Genomic DNA, 16,369 nt, shown 5'->3' with positions numbered 1-16,369 from the left:
ACGTGGATTCTGTCTGCTAAGAGAGCAGACAGCACCGAAACGAACATTCTGCATACTAATGAGGCAATCTCCGGGATAGTTAACATAGTAATGGAACGATCCCAGGGACAATGGACACAAATGGGGAAGTGATTGCAACAGTGTATGAGAAACCAGACACCCCGGCACCAGCGGGGTCCGAAAATGAAGCACCTGAAAGCCCGCCCAGTAGCCAAGGAACAGCCTCAGTATTGGGGGGATTCAAACATATCAATTGGGAAGAGACCCAATCGATTCCGAGCAGATAAAGGGGTCCGCCCAAAGGGGCGCAGATCCCTGGGACCTATAAAAGACAGGTCCCACACTTAGTTCACTCTTCTTGTCCAGCCATCCTCTCCTCCTTAACCAGCCCTCCTCTCTGGACCAGCATTTCGACCAGCTTTGCCAAGAAGACCTTGAACGAGAGAGAGGAGAGGTTTGGGACAGCAGCCGCCAGCAAGTAAGTCTCACAACGATCGCTACCAGAGATAGACACTCCTGACCCCTTTTTACCTGTACCAACCTGAAGCCTGCAGACGAGAGCAGAGCAAGAGGCCTTGTCCCCTGATCTGGCAGTTCCCTTTGAGATAAGTATTGGTTTATTTAGCGGTAGGAATAGTTTAATCCTCTTAGCGTGTGCATGGGTAGTATTATAATTGTATTCTCATAAACTCAGTTGTTTGAACTTACTAATTGGTGTATGGTTTTATTGCTTTGAACTTAACCTTGAAACTTGTGGCGGTATCTTAACGATACCTGGCGACTCCAGAGCTAAGTAACGAAACAGAGCCAAATTGAGTGTTAAGCCCACTCACCCAGAACGAGCAACACTGTGAAGCAACTGTGCTAACCACTGTGCTATCGTGCTGCCCGGGTGGTGGGGGCGAAATCCACGTAAACACAGGGAGAATGCGCACACTCCATACGGACAGTGACCTAGAGCCGAGATCGAACCTGGGACCTCGGCGCCGTGAGGCAGCAGGGCTAACCCACTGCGCCACCATGCTGCTTTATTCCAGCAATTCAGCAGGCGCAATTGATGTGTTCTAGCAAATCGGTTACACTGCACCTACTCAAGTCACCCAATTGTGTTCAATTCACAGAGGTACAGCTCTGGGGAAAAAAACACCAAGTGTGGCCCAAATTTTTGGGTAGGCTTCAGGTAAATACTTTGATGAAAGATAATATAGATATATTCAGTCACGTCATTTAGAAGTGTTGATTAAAGAATACATTGTTTTCAATTTTACATTAGAAATTCCAATTATCGAGAAAAAATGACACCAAAATTATATTTTCGGAAAGCACTTTTTAGTGCTTTGTTCAGAGTATAATGCAGCACCACCATGTGGCCAAACCCTGCATTATATTGGTACAGGTGACATTTGACATAGCAAAATAAAATGGACAACCTAGATATGGAAATTTACAATGGAAGTATTGAAATAAGAACAGTATTTATGATTTTAGCATGGAGCAAGAATTATTTCTGTATTTTCTGGTCAAATTATTCCTTCCCTGCAAGCCCTGGTATCAGTTGAAAACTATGCTTGGCCTGAACTGCCCATGCATAATGTCAATAATAATAATAACCTTTTATTGCCACAAGTATGAAGTTACTGTGAATAGCCCCTAGTTGCTACATTCCGGCACCTGTTTGGGTAAGCTGGTACAGGAATTGAACCTGCACTGCTGGCCTTACTCTGCATCACAAACCAGCTGTCTAGCTCAGTGAGCTAAACCAGCCCTAAAGGGGCAGTGATTGATGAAAATACATATACCCTGTAACATCTTCAGTCTGGAGACCTATTGTTTGGAAATTGACCCAGCAACTCACCGGCTTGCCACTCGCATGCTGCACAATACCTAGAAGGCATTGGCTCTGTGAAGACAATTGGCAGTTGGATGAGTAAAACAATTTTGATTACTGCCTAATCATGTTTTCTATTTCGGGTAAGTATTTATATCCACATTGTTAACCAGTTCACACACTTGAGGTCAGGCATTCTAATGTGATTCTAAAATCCAGAAATGACTTGCCCCAAGCATTCTGGAGAGGCAACAGTACAGCAGGTGTCAGGATAGAACATTTTGAACCCAATTAAACAACATGTCTTGCTAAACTGAGTAATCCTGTGGCCCGTAACGTCCTGGCTCCCCAGTTTCAGATTTGGAGGGCACCTCATAGGGCTGGGGAATCCCTCTCATAACTTCCCAGGTAATCATTTGCACAGCAATTGTCCAGAAGAGCAAACCTTTCCCGGACAATTGCACTGGGAACCATCTGTCAAAGCGATGTAAATCACTAACTTCGACTGGTTCTGCCAAGGTTACACTCTGAAAAAGTTAGAAGAAATAAAGGGTGAGATCTCCTGGTTGTTCACACCGGCAGGATTTTCCGGTCCTGCCAACGGTGCACCCTCGCCGTGGGTTTCCCTGCAGCGTGGGGTGGATCAGACTGGAAATCCCACTGACCGCCACCAAGAAACACACTATGAGAGGCCAGAGAATCTCTCCTAAAGCCTTTTCTAACTTCAGTGCAAACATTTTAAATATCCAGACCAAGCCCCAAACTCTCGACCCGCCAGCGGAGTACCCCATCCCACCCCGACTAATTATCGGCCATGATACTTCCCATCCCCCATGGGATTCTCCCCACTCCAAGACCACCACCAGCATAGGACCCCACCACCACCAATCCGCACGACCAGCCTTTGTCCCTGAATTGATGCAACCAGACCCAATCCTTCTGACCCAGTTGGACCCGCACACTGACCTGACCCTCTCTGATCCGCCCTAATGCCCAAACCGACCCCCCAACGACACCCCCACGCCCCTCCGATGTCCTACCGCTCATGAAGTTTGACCTCCCACTTAACATCCTGGCCTCTGACCCTGACATCCGACAGCCCCACTGGCATCCAACACTCCCACCCCCCAATCCTCTGACTACCCCATTGACCTCCGACATTTCCACCATAAAAATGTCCGATCCCCCCCACACCTAACCACCATCACCCTCCCATCCCGCAACCTCTAAACATGTCTCCCCTACCGACACCCTCCAAACCCATGATGCCCGCACCCCACAAAATACCCGACCACCCCGCTGTATCCGACACCCCACCATCCTACCATCTGATCCCTCAAGCCCCCCACATCTGACCCTCTTGACCACTCAAATTCCATCCACCTATGCCGCTGAACCCAACACTGCTAGCACCATGCTGGGGCCTGCGGGAGGCCTGTCAATGCAGGCTCGAAACAGTTCCAGCCATCGGCAGTTTGTGCCCTGTTTTCAAGAGCAGGTATGTGCTCTTCAAAGCTTTGTAATTCCAGTGGGTCATTGCTTTCTGATGCCGAATTAATTTATGACCCTATATCACCTGAAGGGAGCACATATACTTATTTCCTGGCAGCTTTCGGGATAAGAAGTGGTTAATAACAGAGACGTGGAAGAAGACTGATGAAAGAAGACGACTTAAATAAAAGCTGTTGAACAGTAATTCACCCAGGCTGACTGAATAGGTGAAAGAACAATATAAGACCAAAAACAAAAAAGTTACAGCGAGTGCTAGAACAGACAAGAGAGCCTTTGTTGAGGAATTGACAAGAGAGGCAGAACAGGCTGCAGCAAGTGAAGAACTGAACACAGTATAACATCTCTGTGGACAAAATAGCAATCATACCATGCCAGTCAAGGATTAATATAGAAGTGTGATAACAGAGAGAGAAAAAGCTGCAAGATGGGTTCAGCACTTTGAAGAGGTTCTTAACCGGCCTGCGCCTGATGACCCAGCTAATCCACCACCTTCTGATGGCATTGTTGGTATTGACACAAGCCCACCTGTTGAAACAGAAATCCGTGCAGCCATCAAAGCCATAGGAAATGGCAAAGCCCCCGGATTTGACTCTCTGCAGGCAGAGCTGATGAAAGCAGATGTGAACATGGCTGCCCATGCACTTACTCAAGCCAGAAGACTGGAGTAAAGGCCTTATTTTCAAACTGCCAAAGGAAGGGGATCTCTGCAACTGTGACAGCTGGCGAGGAATGACACTCCTTTCCATCCCCAGCAAAATCTTCGACAGAATTCTCAGGTTGAGTGACATGGCTATTGATGACGTTCTTAGGCAAGAGCAAACAAGGTTCTGCAATGACGGAGGCTATATGGACCAGGACCGGACTTCTCCGGCCGTTGGGATTCCCTTTTCCTGCCGGCAGTGCTTCCCCGCCTGTGGGCTTCCTGGCAGCGTGGGGTGGTTTCAATGGAAAATCCCACTGACAAGCAGTAGGAGTATAGAATCCCTATGCCAGCAAATGGCAATGGAGGAACACGCAGCTGGGGCACCAGAGAATCCAGCCCCAGATATTTGCTTTGCACAACATCATAGAGCAATGCCTTGAATGGAAAGCATCCTCTACATCAACTTCAGAGACTTCAAGAAGGCTTTTATCAGTGTTCACCATGAGAACCTGAGGAAGATTCCACTCAAGATTGTCAATCTTATTGGAAAGTTCTATGAGTGCTTCAAAAACAGTATCATCATTGCCGATACTTAGTCTGAGTGGTTTGAAGTGAATTCTGGACTGCAGCACGGTTGCATCCTCTCTCCTATTCTATTTCTTATCACTATTGACTGCGTCACGTGTCAAACAACATCAGACCATCCCAGCAGAATTCAGCGGAGCCTCTTTTCATAGTTGGAGAACCTCGACTTTGCTTATGATCAGAATACACCCACCTCTTCAGGAGAAGTCTGACAGACTCAGCATGTATGCAAAATAGACTCCATATCAACAAATAGAAAGCACAGCTCATGGGCATCAACACACCAGCAGCACTTCCATTCACCATCGATGGATAAGAGCTCGAGCATGTCAAGAACTTCACTTACCTCGGGAGCCTTATCAGCACTGACAACAGTGCTAAGAAAGACATCAAGGCCTGGCTGAAGAAGCTAGGGATGCATTTAGCAGACTTCGAACCATGTGGAAGTCTAAACAATAGTCATAAGACCAAAATCAGACTCTATAATAGTAATGTCAAGTCAGATCTGCTGTATCGATCTGAATGCTGGTGGGTAGTGAATACCTTATGGGCAAAGTCAACGTCTTTCATCTCAGTTGCCTACATAAGATCTGTAACATCTGCTGGCCAAATAACATTTCCAATGAGGACCTGTACAAGAGGACAGGCCGTTACAACATTGTCCTTGAGACCAAGAAGCGTCAGATAAGATGACTCGGACACCTGCTAAGGATGTCCCAAGACCAAATGTTGAAGGTTGCTCTAAGATGGATACCATCCGGGAAACATAAATGGGGCAGGCCAAAAGCAACATGGTGTAGGACTGTGGTGACTATGCTGTAAGAGAGGGAGTTTACATAGAGCGAGGCTCAAGCCACAGCAAAAACAGGGCCCGATGGAGGAATATTGTTGCAGCTTTATGTCCCACCCACGTATAGGGGGTAACTAACTCACAAACTAGTTTCTACAATTGGAATATGATGAAAGAACAGTTAATTTGATGTTGCCCTTTAAATCAAGAGGGTTGTGTAATCTGGCTGGTGCACTTTGACCCGGCTAACACAATGATTGGTCAACAAAGAATGGCAATCAGAAGAGGATGGTTAATCCAAATACACTTTCCCCCATTTTAGAAGAGGAGCCATTCGAAACAGCAAATAGATCTAAACGTTGACAGTACCATTGTTGCCAATAGTCCTAACTTAATTAACAATTTAATAGATGTCTGTGATTTACAGTAATAGAAAGGAGAGTGAGAGAAACATTAACATTTCTTAAAATAATAGTGTAAAATCAATAAACTGTTAATGAAATTGTAAATGTTGCAATGCTGCCTTTTTGCCACTGGAATTATCGAGTACTGGGATTCAGCCAATAACTAGTAACGGCCCAGAATTATTCCTGTGGACTAGATTTGATCAGATCTACTCCGATTTTAATGGTGAAAATTTAACAAGTATATATGTTGCTTTTTTTTTCAAAAAAAGGACTAAGATCCGAAAACGAGCAAGTGGTTTTAGGGGAGGTCTTTGAAATAGGGATGCGTCGTTCAGAGCAGTCGATTGAAGTTGCCTTGCAATCTTTAAATAAACCCCAGAGAAATTTTCTAGCAGAACAAAGGATCCAGCGGTCGTAAAGAATTTCTGAGGTTCCAAGTGAGAAAGTACTTCTGGGGCTTGGATGGGCTCAGGAGAGACGCTTTCTTTCTCTCTTTCTGTAAGAAGGAGTTAAGTCCCTTCTCCGAGGGGCTGAATTTGGAAGTGCAAAAAATCTGCGCAGAGTTGTCAAAGCAGGGCATTGATTTCCTCCGGGTCCCCTCTGCCTGAGTCACTCTTGCCCTTGATGTCTACAGTATTTCTGTCAGTCTCTGATTTCTGCAGTGAAAATGCCAGAAGCTTTCCAGTACTTTGATACCATTTTCAAACTATTTTGTTTGGTTCGAGGTAAATTCCAATTTCTCTGCGATCAGGGAGCTCAACTGAAATTTCAGATTTTGATTTCCAAGCTACTGGGAATTGGGGAGAGGTGGGGTGAGGGTAGATGGGGGAAGGGAAATAGATTCACGCTACTTCAGATTCTTCTATTTACATTTAGCTTTTATTGCATCTCAGCCTTCCTCTAGTATTTGTGCAGGATTGATGCATCTGATATTCTATCTCTGTACTCCATGCTGCCCATTTTTATAGTTTCCTATTTATGATGCCTACTTTACTCCACCACTGGCAGCTATACTTGCAGCCGCCTAGGCTCCAGGCCATGGAACTCTCCCTCTAAACCTGAAAGAACAAAGCACAAAGAACAAAGAAAAGTACAGCACAGGAACAAGCCCTTCGGCCCTCCAAGCCCGTGCCGATCATGACGCCCGAACTAAAAAACAAAACCTTCTGCCCTAAACCTCTTCAACTTTGTCCCTCCTCCTTTTTTCCTCTCTTAAAACACTCCTTCAAAACTATCTCCGGCAAAGGTTTTGGCCATCTGCCCCAATATCTTACCTTAAGTTAAAAGCAAATTACTGCAGATGCTGGAATCTGAAATAAAAAAAAGAGAATGCTGGACAATCTCAGCAGGCACGACAGCATCTGTGGAGACAAAATGGAGCTGACGTTTCCAGTCTGGATGACTCTTTGTCAAGCGACTGAGTGCTCAATATTGCATTACAAATTTTACTTTGATTTACAAATGTTGCTTTACAAAGTCTCTGTGAAGCGCCTTGGGACATTTTATTGTGTTAAAGGCCCTTTACAAGCTTTCATTGTTGCGTGCTATCTTTCATTCTGCATTATAAATTTTTACAAATTTTATATTTAAATTAATTAATTCAACATTTAATAGTGACACTTATCAATCCGAGTTATCCCAAATCATCTAACCGACTCTAGCATAATTCAATTATGTCATTAAATTGACAGACAATTGACCCCAGAGTCATTGATGTCAATGTGAGAATTGATATCTTTCACATGTCTCAGATTGCAAATCAGATTGCTATCATGGATCAGTCAGTGCATTTCTATTCTCTTCCAGGGGACTACGTGTATCTTCGAGATCCAACAGCCACAGACATTCGCTCCCTCCACCACCGACGCACAGCAGTAGCAGTGTGTACCATCCACAAGATGCACTGCAGGAACTCACCAAGGCTCCTTCGGCAGCATCTTCCAAATCACAGCCACTACCATCTCAAAGGATAAGGGCAGCAGACACATTGGAAAACCATCACCTGGAAGTTCCCGTCCAAGTCATTCACCATCCTGACTTGGAAATATATCGCTGTTCCTTCACGGGCGCTGGGTCAAAATCCTGGAATTCCCTCCCTAAGAGCACAGTGGATGCACCTATACCACATGGACTGCAGCGGTTCAAGAAGGCAGCTCACCTCCACCTTCTCAAGGGCAATTGAGGGTGGGCAACAAATGCTGGCCGAGCCAGCGAAGCCGACATCCTATTAAAATGAATTGAAAGAAAATAAGACCATTCTAAAATATGGAATTAAATGAGTGTATACCCTATCCAGTACATAACATGTAGGTAGAAGGGTCACTGTTTTTTTCTTGGGTATTATTCGAGGCATTCTGTTTCAGTTTCCGTTGTATGAGAAAATCCTACATCCTCTGCAATCCAGACTGTAGCTTTACCTGTCCAATATGCCTGTTTAGTTCAGTTGTCTAGACAGCTAGTTTGTGATGGAGAGCAAGGCCAACAATGTGGGCTCAATTCCCGTACTGGCTGAGGCTATTCATGAAGGCTCTGCCTTCGCAAACTTGTCCCTTGCCTGGTGATCCTCGGGTATAATCATCACCAGTCTCTCTCCCTCAAAGGACTACGGCGACTTTACTTACTTACGTAATGATAACACAATTCAGGATTTGAACAGAAATACCTGAGCGCTGTTACCACCAAGAACAGCAAAAGGGCATTGAAACAATTAGTAAGACCTACAAGAAGGGAATATTTTTTTAAAATTACAAGGGATATCAAAATTAGCAAAAAGATTTTTTCAATTTTATTAGGAAAAGGTGAGTGCTCAAGAGCACCACAAAGAGTGATAGAATTTTGGAACTCTCTTTCAAAAATGACAATTAATGCTAGATCAATTGTTAATTGATAATAATATAATAACCTTCATTGTCACAGTAAGAAGTCTTACAACTTACAACAAGTCTTACAACAAGTCTTCCAGGTTAAAGTCCAACAGGTTTGTTTCAAACACTAGCTTTCGGAGCACTGCTCCGAAAGGTAGTGTTTGAATCAAACCTGTTTCAGGTTGGCACTGCCAGGGTGCCTGGGGAGTGCCAGGGTATTCACTTGCCCTATACCTGACCACTGTGGACTCTAATGGCCTCCGAGATACCCCGAGGTGCCATCATGCCTGGTCCACGCTATGGAAACCAGTGCTAATCGGCACCCAGTTGAAGCCTCGCAGGAATATCCTTGAAAGGAATCCAGGTCACCACTTTCACAAAGGGGTGAAAAGCCCTTGATCTTTTATCTAATGAGATATCAATCCTAATGAATGCTTCTCTATATTCCACCAACAGTGCAGAAAAGGTAAAGTCAAGGGCTGCAAAGTTTCACCACATAGATTAAATTGCAAGGCTTTAATATCAAATCAATATAGGCTGTCAATTAGATGTGATAGATCCATTTGTGAATTTGAAAATAAAGGAAATCAGTCGGATTGATGAAATGCTGTTTCATTCTTCTGTGTGCGCTGTTACAATGTTTGAAACACATCGGTTGCAAAGTCGGGAAGCTACTATGTGGCACTGCACAAGATATAAAATGAGTAACAATGCAATCCACCCCATGCTGAGTACAGTACTTAGTCTGATTATTACTAAAAAGAAAGACTGCATTTACATAGCACTTTTCATAGCCACCGGATGTCTCCAAGCGCCTCACAGACAATGAAGTACGTTTGAAGTGCAGTCGGTCTTGCAATGTAGGAAACAGTACAGTCATTATGTGCACAGCAAACCCCCACAAACAGCAACGTCATGATTTGTTTTTTTATGTGATGTTGATTGAGGGATAGATACTGGTTGGGATGGACATGTGGACATGGACTATTTCAGTATTGACTATTGAAGAGTCATGAATGGTTCTGAACACTGTGCAATATTCATCCCCACTTCTGACCTTATGATGGAGCGAAGGTCATTGATGAAGTTGAAGATGGTTGGGCTTAGGGCACTATCCTGAGGAGCTCCTGCAGTGATGCCCTGGTACTTGAGATGATTGACTGAAACCATTTTTTTTTGTGCTAGGCATGACGCCAAGTAGTGGAGCAATTTTCCCCCGATTCCCAGATTGACTCCAGTTTTGCTGGGGCTCCTTGATGCCGTACTCAGTCAAATGCTCCTTGATGCTTCTCACCTCACCTCTGGATTTCATCACTTTTTTCTATGTTTGGGCCAATGTGGAAAGAGGTCAGGAGTTGAGTGGCCCAGACAGAAACCAAACTGAGTGTCAGTGCGCAGGTTGTTGCTGAAGTACAATCTAGGTGATCATAGACTGTTAATTTAACACCAATTGTGATAAAAATTGCAGAATTGTAATTTGGCATCAAATTAGTAAACATTTAGATCAGCACAACATATTCAAGGCCAGTCATAATGAATCTCTTAAAGGAAAATCCTATCTGAAAAATGTAATTTGTTTTACAAAAATTACCAATTGGCTAGCAAAAGCAGCAAATGTGTATTACCAGAAAATGTTCAATCAGTGTTTTACAGATTCAGGAATTCTAGCTGTGACTAGGGACAAGAATGGAGGCAGGTGGGGGCAGCAGGGTGATCCTCCTTCAGGTAGTAAGTAAAGTCTCCACAGTCCCAGATGACCATAGGCCGCTTTCCCTTTTTGGAGGAGAGTTGACTGGTGGTGATTTAACCTGAGGATTACCTGTGGAGAGATTCCACCCCACCCCAACAATGGTGGCCTGGTTGCAAAGGCAATGTTTTATTAAATGTGAGGAAGTTGGGAGGCACTTTCATCTTGGAGCACTTTCCTCAACTGCCATAACAGCCTGGCAGTGCTTACAAACTGGAAGATCTCCCTTTGGACTTCCCATTGAGTGCTTTAATCTGATGATGAGCCAGCCCTCTTGTTATTAATGATCTAAATTGAGGAAAATCACAATGAGTAGGTGTTTTGCACAACATGTGGGCTTCTGACTTCTATTTGGGTAGGATGGTGGGATCCCTGAAGTCTTTGGAGGAATTCCAGCCCCAGGTGTTTGGTATCAGAGGTAGTATGGATAGAAACTGGTGAACTGAAGGGAGGTTCAGGTTAACAAACGTTACTTGAAGTGGAGAAGGACTGGAGGTGATATACTTCAGGATCATTGCTGGGCTTGCTTCTCATATTCAACGTCATTTGGACTTGGGCATTGAGAGCAAAATATTAACACTTGCTGATTTCATGAAGTAGGGGTGTTGACAAATAGCTAGAAAAGTAAGGACCAGGTTCTCAGACGGGTCCTGCAAAAGCATCAGGTCCCCCATGGAAATATACAAGATTCTGAAAGGGCTTGACAGAGTGGAAGCTGAGAGACTGTTTCTGCTGGTCGATGAATCTAAAACATGTGGGTACACACTCAGGATTAGGGGCCGATCAGTTCGGACTGTGATGAGGAGAAATTGATACACTCAAAAGATGATGAATCTTTGCAATTCTCTACCCAAAGGGTTGTGAATTCTCCATTGTTGAATATATTTAAAGCTGGGATTGTCAGATTTTTGGTCTCTCAGCGAATCAAGGGATATAGGGCATGGCAAGAAAATGGAGTTGAAACCCAAGATCATCCATGATCATGTTGAAACAAACTCAATGGGGCGCATTGTCTACTCCTGCTGCTGCTATTTCTTGTGTTCTTGTATTCTGAGGCCTGTTTTAGGCAGCCACTGAGTTTCCTGCACAAAAAGGGCCTCAAGACTTTTACAGTAGTTCAAATGCACTTGCAGAACAAATACAGGATGCCCCAACACAAAGATAATCATGCTTACAACTATCACGACCACAGCTAATGCTGTCTCGCTGATGATGAAACTTTCTTTCCATTGTGAAAATGAGGAGAAAGAGCTACTGACCTCAAATGTATTGAACTCCAGTAACACCTTTAGAATGTAAAAAATTGAAAATATTATTCAAAAGAAAATAAATAAGCACACAAGGTAAAGGTTACACAGTTAAAACAATCATACAGACCAAGCCCCCCAAAAATCTGCTTGGTCAGAAGTGTACAATTAAACTACCCTTTTGATAACAGCTCCTTGTAGATACTTGAACAGGACAAAATATGAAAATCCAGTAAAGATTACCCATGACAAGGAATTGTTGTCACTTTAATAAACGTACACCTCACAACTTCTCAGACACTTCTATTCTGATGCGAAATTGCAATTGGAGGTTCAGAACCAAACTATTTCCTAAGACCAGGGGCGGGATTCTCCGACCCCCCCCCCCCCACCCCACCCCCCCGGCCGGGTCAGAGAATCGCTGGGGTGCGGCGTGAATCCCGCCCCCTCCGCTTGCCAAATTCTCCGGCGGCGGGGATTTGGCGGGGGCGGGAATCCCGCCGCACCAGTCGGCGGCCGCTAGTAGCTGCCCCCCCCGGCGATTCTCCGGCCCGCGATGGGCCGAGTGGCTGCCTGTGTTCGGCCGGTCCTGCCAGCGTAAATTAGAGTAGGTACTTATCGGCGGGCGGGACCTGTCTGCGCGGGCGGCCTCCTGGGTCCTCGGGGGGGGGGGGGGGGGGGAGCGCGGGGTATCTGGTCCCGGGTGGTGCCCCCATGGTGGCCTGGCCAGCGATTGAGGCCCACCAATCCGCGGGTGAGCCTGTGCCATGGGGGCACTCTATTCCTCCACGTCGGCTGCTGTGGTCCTCCGCAGTGGCTGACGCAGAGATGAACCCCCCCTGCGCATGCACTGGGATGACACCAGCACATGCTGGCGCTCCCACGCATGCGCCAACTCACGCCGGCCAGCGGAGGCCCGATGGCGCCGGCTGGCATGGCGCCAACCACCTTCCGCGCCAGCCGGCGGGGCACAAACCACTCCGGCGCTGGCCTAGCCCCTGAAGGTGCAGAGGATTCCGCACCTTTTGGGGCGGCCCGACGCCGGAGTGGTTCACGCCACTCCTTCGCGCCGGAGTTGCCCACCCCACCGGTTTACGGAGAATCCCGCCCAAAAACTCTCCTGGTTTAACACTGGATTCCTGCCTCTAATTCCGAACTTTCACAGCTTCTCAGCGTCCCATACAAACAGACTGGTGCTCAGAGTTTTCCCCACAGCAACACAACTCAGTTAAACGTCCCATCCCTCAAATATATTTTTCCCCTTTCATCTCAGATTCCATTGTACTTATACATGTCTTTGAACTCAACTTCTCTAAATATCACACTTTCTATTTAGCCTCTACTCGGGTCAATAAAATTTAATATACCTTCCCCTGTGTACTCATAGAACCCCTGTAAGATGTTAATGTTCCTTGTCACATCTGAGCTCCCTTTTGAAATCTAGTGCTGAAAAAACAATTTCCTCACTTATCCCCTAATGCAAATTTCAGACCCCACCTATTTACTTGTAACACAAACGCATCATAACCTCTCACTACAAATGCATAACCTGAAAGGAATCAGGAATCCCAATAGCCCCCATTTACACCCATCGCGTCCCCTCCCCCCAGCCCTCCCACCCACCCCCCCCCCCCCAGTTATCCAGTCCTTGAAACTGCATAATGAATAATGCCCATGAATGGCAGAACCTCTCTGTCCTTCCCCTCAGTTCAAACATAACCTTCTCAAGAGTCAAGAATTCCAACAGACCCCCCCCCCCCCCCCCCCCCCCCGCCAAGCCAGGGCATAGGATGGAGAGGCTGCTCTCCAACTCACCAGGATCCGTCTTCTGCGATCAACGAGGCGAAGGCAACAACATCTTATTGTTTATTGTTGGTGGGTGTAAATTTGGGAGAAAGTGCGAAAAAGGGGGAGAATAAAGAAATATTTAAAAACAACAAAAAAACAAAAAACAAAATAACCTAATACCTTTAACCTTTAATTTCTTAGATCTCACATACAACCTGTCTCAAGTAACGTTCCCCTATTCAATTGTCCCTCTGCACACAGACACACACACACACACAGGTTTATTTAACTATACAGAAAACATAATCACAAAAACATTTTTAAAATCTCTCGTCAGGTACCGAAAATTTGTCACAATACATACCAATTTCTACATATGACAAAGAGTGTTGAAGTGTTTGCTTCATCTTTCTTGATCCTGAGAAGTCATTTACCTCATTGTGCATACACCTATTTATAAATGTATACAAGCTAGATGTTACATCAAGAAGGGTACTTGTCCGCCTCTTTATAATGTTAGTCACACTCAAAACTGTACCCTAAATTCACAAACGACCTTCGCATAATAGCATAACAATCAGGAGAACTGATTTCCTCCTATGCTGTTTACCTCATTATACTGGCAACATTGCTGTCCACCATCTGCCAACACATTGACAGGAACAAATTGGAATTGATTTCTCCTTCATTCTGCCACAGGATGCTGCTAACATGTATGCTATTTAATAACATCTTGCGGCTGTTCAAGTATCTGAGAAAGTCACTAATTTCATGGCACGTAGGTCGGGCTAAGTTTCAGTATCATTTTTAATAAACAGGATATTTAAAGCAGATATTGGGACAAAGCTCTCAGCTCACAGTGTTCTAACGGTCAAACTAATCTCTTGGGTAGGGTAATACAAGTAAAACATGAGGCACACTCAGCAAGCAGCTAGATAATGGGAGGGTTTGGCCCCGGTGGGTAAGCTCCAGTCAGCCTTTTACTGATCCTTCATTTTTCCTTTGCTTTTATATCTGCATCTGATGTTAGCTGTGGATCAGTGGGTAACACTCTGGTCCAAGTCAGGACCCTCTGGGTTCAAGTCCGCTTTGAGCATGTAAGCTAGGTTGACATTGCTGTGCAGTACAGGCTGAGCGTTGTACTGCTGAAAATGTCACTCGCCAAATGAGATGTTAAACTCTTTGTCCTATAAGTATCCCTAATTACTGCTTCAAACACAAGGAGGGGATGCCTCCCCAGTAACCTGGTGTGTAGTTACCCCTCAACTTGCATCACTAAAATTGGGAAACACTGGTATTCAGAGGAGCCTGGGTGTCCTTGTTTCCTGAATCACGGAATATGTGCATGCAGATTCAGCAAGCAATTAGAAAAGCAAATGGTGTATCAGCCTTTATTAAAAGGGATTGAAATGGGTAAAAAGGTCTGACTACAATTGTATCAAACCTTGGTGAGGCCACTCCTGGGCAGAGTTTTACGCTACTCCTTCGGTCTCACCAAAGTAAATGGGATTTTGACCGGCTTACTGGATTTTCATGTCGCCTCCGCAAAGGGACCATAGAATACCACCCTGGGGGTTTTGTGTACAGATTTGGTCTCCTTACCTAAAGAAGGACATAGTTGCTTTACAGGGAGTGCAATCAGTAGATTGATCCTGAAGATAAGAGAATTGTCCTTTGAGGAGAGGCTGAGTGAACCAGGCCTAATTTACCGAGAATTTAGAATAATGGGAGGTGATCTAATTAAAGTATACAATGTTCTCAAGAGGTTTGGCAGGACTGATACTGAGAGGATCTTATCCCTGGCTGTGGAGCCTCAAACACATTGGGTGCAAGTTTTGTGTGCTTTTGCTGCGGATGCAAATCCCATTATGGCTGCTAAATCTCACGAGAGAGCCATAATGGGATTTGTGCTGCTGAGATCATATGTTTGAGATCTTCCGCCCCTCCTCCATGGCAGTGATCGTGCAGCCCTTTAAAGATGGCGCACTGATAGTAGGAGATTTATTTTTTTCCTATGTTGATCCCCAGCCCTGTTGGTCAGGCTGTTGGCACTGACCAGTCGTGCCACCATCTCCCAGGCAGGAATGGCGACCTTACTCTAGGGCCTCCTGCCAACGCACCTTGTGGCTCGCCTCTGCTCCACGGCAGCCAGTAGTCGAGTGAGGGCCCCCTCCGAAAATCTGTGAGCTGGTCCTCTAGCTGCCATCTTCCTGGTTTGAATGAGATCAAGTGCTGTGGAGCAGTTTAAATGCAGCGTCCCCTTGATTGAAATGCTCAGCTGACACCTGGGCCGAGAGAATCAGATGCTTTGTAACTCAGGCGCAGTGTTTTTAATGTGCGGAAATAAATATTTTCCAAGTGATTAATGATTGTGATCTGGATCGGGCCAGTGAGATGCGCACCAATTTGGACACTTTGTCATTATTTCGGAAAATTCTGTCCTCTCTATCAGGACAGAATATTGCGGCCGTGTTGCAGAGGGGGTGGGGCTGGAAAATGTGGGGTGGGGCTGGAAAATACGGTGTGCCATTCAAATGTCCATTGACTTCGACAGGAGTGGAAAATCCCACCAGCGTAAAATTCTACCTTCTGTGTCTGTGCCTTGCTCTTTGGGTGGAAGTTCCTGGTACGGCAGAAAGTCCAAGGGACTTCCGCCACAGAACATAGTGGATAAACCCACCTAATTGTGCGATGTCCAGCGAATTAACTAGGCAGCCGTGAGCCTCACATTGGCGTTAAGGCAGGAATTCAGTTGCCCCGCGTCCTTTTTGAAATATTTAAAAGGCACCCATCAGCCATTCAGTCTCCACGCCAGGACCTTTGGATACAGTGAAAATGTCAAGGAGAAGGCACAAGTTCTGACCCTATGATCCAGCCATGCTTCCATGGAAACTTTCCTTTAAGCCATCGAGGAAAGGCAGGGGGCTAGATGCTCTGAGCCTTTGCGCCAATATTGCG

This window comes from Scyliorhinus canicula, chromosome 20, assembly GCF_902713615.1.
Source record: "Scyliorhinus canicula chromosome 20, sScyCan1.1, whole genome shotgun sequence".
In the NCBI taxonomy this organism is placed as follows: domain Eukaryota; kingdom Metazoa; phylum Chordata; class Chondrichthyes; order Carcharhiniformes; family Scyliorhinidae; genus Scyliorhinus; species Scyliorhinus canicula.
The sequence above is the reverse complement of the archived record's forward strand: the minus strand, read 5'-3'. Positions refer to the sequence as shown.